Source organism: Orycteropus afer, unplaced genomic scaffold (genome assembly GCF_000298275.1).
Source record: "Orycteropus afer afer isolate SDZICR_OR568_19922 unplaced genomic scaffold, OryAfe1.0 scaffold00053, whole genome shotgun sequence".
In the NCBI taxonomy this organism is placed as follows: domain Eukaryota; kingdom Metazoa; phylum Chordata; class Mammalia; order Tubulidentata; family Orycteropodidae; genus Orycteropus; species Orycteropus afer.
Genome location: NW_006921640.1, coordinates 14,176,909 through 14,181,889, shown reverse-complemented (window position 1 = coordinate 14,181,889; position 4,981 = coordinate 14,176,909). Strand labels below are relative to the sequence as shown.

At 35.3% G+C, this 4,981-nt stretch overlaps 1 protein-coding gene across 1 annotated transcript in view; it reads left to right on the top strand.

The window, feature by feature from the left end:
* The window catches only part of ADAMDEC1 (ADAM like decysin 1), a 102,907-nt gene that overhangs the window by 53,954 nt on the left and 43,972 nt on the right, over nt 1-4,981 (top strand). The gene's annotated exons all lie outside the window — the stretch shown is intronic.

Here is a 4,981-nt window from a genome sequence, read left to right as displayed (position 1 = left end):
TTTTTTTTTCCATTTTAAGAGAGAAGGAGGGAGAATAAAACTGGACAGCTGTGGGGACCAGATCATCACACTGAGTCAAACTTCTCAGCTACCAGGAGTAGCCAACATGTCTTTGGTCCTGCTTTCTGTAGTCTGGCTCATTGTGCAATATCAAGGTAAGTGCTAATATATTGACATTTTATATAAAAGTCAAATATTGTAATGAATTTTTTTAACGCACCCTTAATGTATTATTTATAGAATGTAGAAACAGAATGAAAGAGACAAAAAATAATATGATTTCATAATTCAAAGATCACCACTATTTACATTTTGGTATATTTTCTGCCTCTCTTTCTAAAAGAGCAAGCTGGATGTATAAATATTGTTGATGAGTTAAAACATTTTAAAACACTATACAAAGCATGTATGCTAAAGTTCTTCATAATTTTACAAATTGTTGTATATTTTTATAAATAAAAAATTTCATGTTTGTGCAATATTTTCTCAAATGGATGAACCAGAAGTTACTTTATTATTTCTTTGTTGATTCCTTTTTTTTTTTTCACTAATAAAGAATTTCTTCATATATGGAGGCTTTTCAAATATCTGTATTTTAGGAAATTTACCTATGAAAGTTTCTCAGAAGTGGAATGACAGGGTCTAAGTGGAAGTATAGCATCTAATAGAAAAATAATCTTTTATTTTTGAAATTTAAGGCTATTCACTGATGAATGAATCTGTTTGATACTACTACATTATCTATTATAAATAAAATAAAGTACATTGATTCTATAATTGATTATCGAGCATGCTAAAATTCAAGTACTGTGAACCTGCATATTTCCATGGATAAAAACATCTATGGCAAATACTAGGAGCTCTGGTGGCAGAGTGCCTAAAGCATTTGACTGCTAACCAGAAGGTTGGTGTTTCAAACCCACCAGCCACTCCTTGGAAGGAAGGTTGAACAATCAATCTACTTCTGTAGAGATACCACCTAAGAAATCCAAGAGGTGGTCTCCATGAGTCAGAAATGACTCGACAGCAGTGAGTTGGCTGGTATGGCAAATCCTGTATCAAAGCAGGTAAAGACCATAGCTAAGTCACCTTATCTTACCACAAAATTCACTTGGTTAATGATACTGTGCAAAAGGTGTGTAGATAGGGCTGCTTTTAGCCTTTGTATGTCTAAAATATTCCTCACATTGTCCAACCTTAATACTCTGTTTTGAACAAAGAATAAAATATAATGACTGTTAAACTAATAAGTATGTCATATATTCAAGCTCAATGAAGCCTTTTCAAATTAGGGTTTTTTGATTGGCATAATACTTTGATGAGGATGCCTCTGAATTCAATGATCCTGTTAGTTGTATTATTTTATTTTCTAAAACCCACAGCCCCAAATGACACCCTAGGACTAACTTCCAAACCAGGAACTAAGCCCACTTAGTAATGAGAATTCTAAAGATTTCCAATGTCATCTTGAATAAAGTTTAAATTCTTGCACGTTCTCTATTCCATGAGGATATGATTATTTACCCATATGGTCAGAAGCTGTACTAGGATGGATGTCAGGCAAAGCATCTGTCCCATGTGGAAGACTTTCAAAGTGAAATAGAGTTAAATTAGATATAATTTCATTATAAATGAAAGAAAAATTAATTGACCAACTGAACAGCAATTCATGTGTGTCTCAGAACAGGAGACAATATATTATTCATTAGAATTAGTTGCACTCAAGAAAAAAAGGGGTGGGCTATTAAAAAATGATTATTTTCCCCCCTTCCTAGTTCTCACAGAGACGTTGAGAAAGCTTATGAGTACATTCCTTGAAAGATGGAACTTGTTGATTATTACCCCTCAAAGCTCTTCTCAAAAATCATTGAAATAGCTATTACTCTAATGAGAGTCAGATCCACTGTATCCAAGTTAACTGAATTTTTAAACATCTGTTCCTATTACATGCTATGAGTTGGAATCCACTAATGGCAATGGGCTTTTTTTTTTCCTCCATCCTATTTTTTTAGATAGCACAGCAATTAACAATAAAGCCATCATTTTAACACATTTGCATTGGATTGTAACTAAATAGATAATTCTATACTTACCATATTTCTCCATTTTTTCATACATAATTCTACCTAATCAATCATTTATCTTTTAAGCTCTCTATTTTATGGAAATTCCATGAGATCTGTTAAAGATGCTTTCATTGTCAAAAGTATATAAGCCTCATTGTCAAAAGTAGATATGACTCTTATGATCAAGGAAATGTGTACCTGTGGAACCATGAAGCAAAAAGAACTGCAGCATTATGTTTTTTTTTTTTTGTTTGTTTGTTTGTTTTACGTATGTCTGTGAAACCATTCCAAAAGTTTCTTGGGGAGTTGGGAGGTGACTTCAACTGGTGTTTGACTGTATTCACCAATCTGTCACCATCTATCCTCACACATTCAGCCTTCTCTTCTGTTCTTAAAAATTAGCTATCTATACTACTCTCTTAATACTAGGAGCTCTGGTGGCATAATGCCTAAGGAATTTAACTGCTAACCAGAAAGCTGGTGGTTCAAACCCACCAACCACTCCTTGGAAGGAAGATTTGGCAATCCACTTCTGTAGTGATATCACCTCAGAAACCCAAGGAGGGGTCGCTATGAGTCGGATATGATTTGATGGCAGTTGAGTTTCATTTTGGTTTTTATCTTAATACTACCATTTGTCCCTTAGATCTCTTCCTGTCTCATCTACTCAAGGATAGTGCTCTAACAACTCCCCCTTCTTTCTTACTTTATGTACTTCACACTCTTTACTAAATTATTTCCATCAGCATACAAAAATACTATATCTATCAAAAAAAAAAAAAAAAAAAGACAGTCATCTGTCAGTTTGTTATACTGTGATGGCTTACAGGTTGCTGTGAGGGGAAGCTATGCCACCAGTATTTCAAATACCAGCAGGGTCACCCAAGGTGGACAGGTTCCACTGGACCTTCCAGACTAAGATAGACTCAGAAGAAAAAAAGGGCCAACCACTTCTCAAAGAACTGGCCAGTGAAAACCTTATAAACAGCAGTGAAACATTGTTTGATATGTTACTGGAAAACTGTCTGAATAGCCTTGAAACATTGTATGATATAGTGCAGGAAGATGGAAGATGAGCTCCTCAGGTTGGGAGGCACTCAAAATATGACTGGGGAAGAGCTGCCTCCTCAGAGTAGACCTGAGACCTTTGTGATGTGGATGGAGTAATGCTTTTGGGACCTCCATTTGTAGATGTGGCACAACTCAAAATGAGAAGAAATGGCTGCATTTTTACTTTTTTGTTAAAAATGAAATAGAACATATAAAGATCAATATTCTAGGCATTAGAGAGCTGAAATGGTTTTGGTCATTTTGAATCAGACAACCATGTGATCTACTATGCCAAGAATGACAAATTGAAGAGAAATAGTGTGGCATGCAACATCACAAAGAATGTTTCAAGATGTATCCTGAAGTATAATGCTGTCAGTGATAGGATAATATCCATACCACTACAAAGAAGACCAGTTAATACTATAATTATTCAAATGTACATACCAACCATCAAAGCCAAAACTGGGGAAATTGAAGGTTTTTACCAACTTTTGCCATAAGAATTTGACCAAATATACAATAAAGATGTATTTATTATTGCTGAGGATTGGAATGCAAAAGTTGGAAACATAGAAAAATCACTACTAGTTGGAAAACATTGCCTTGGTGATAGAAATAATGCTGGAGATCATGTGATAGAATTTTGCAAGACCAATGAGATACTCAAAACACCTTTTTTCAACATAAATGGCAGCAATACACATGGACTTTGCCAGATGGAGTACACAGGAAGCAGTTGACTACATCTGTGGAAAGAAGCAATGGAAAAGTTCAATATCTTCAGCCAAAACAAAGCCAGGGGCTGACTGTGGAACAGACCATCAACTGCTCATATGCAAGTTCAAGTTGAAGCTGAAGACAAAATAAGTCCACAAGAGCCAAAGTATGCCCTTGATTATATTACTTCCGAATTTAGAGACCATCTAAGGAATAGATTTGATGCATTGAATATGAATGACCAAAAACCAGATGAATTGTGGGATGACGTCAAGAACATCATCCATGAAGAAAACAAGAGGTCATTAAAAAGATGGGAAATCAAGAAAAGACCAAAATGGATGTCAGAAGAGACTCTGAAACTTGCCCTTAAAGGGAGAGTAGCTAAAACAAATGGAAGAAATGACAAGATAAAAGAACTGAACAAAAGATTTGAAAAAGCAGCTCAAGAAGACAAAGTCAATTATTATAATGAAATGTGCAAAGACCTGGAGTTAGAAAACCAAAAGGGAAGAACACGCTTGGTATTTCTCATGCTGAAAAACTGAAGAAAAAAGTCAAGCCTCGAGTGGCAATATTGAAAGATTCTAGGGGCAAAATATTGAACGATGCACTAAACATAAGAAGAAGATGGAAGAAATACACAGTCACTCTACCAAAAAGAAGTGGTCAATGTTCATCCATTTTAGGAGGTAGCATATGATTGAGAACCAATGGTATTGAAGGAAGAAGTCAAACCTGAACTGAAGGAATTGGCAAAGTATAAAGCTTCAAGAAGTGACAGAATACCCATTGAGATTTTTCAACAAAATGATGCCATGCTGGAGGCGGTTACTTACTCATCTATCCCAAGAAATATGGAAGACAAATACTTGGCCAACTGACTGGAAGAGATCCATATTTGTACCCATTCTAAAGAAAGGTGATCCCACAGAATGTGGAAATTATCAAACAATATTATTAATATCATATGCAAGTAAAATCTTGCTGAAGATAATTCAAAAATGGTTGTAGCAGTATATTGACAGAGAACTTCCAGAAATGTAAGCTGGATTCAGAAGAGGATGTGTTGTTGTTGTTGTTAAGTGCTGTCGAGTCGTTTCCGACTCATAGCGACCCCATGCACAGCAGAATGAAACACTGCC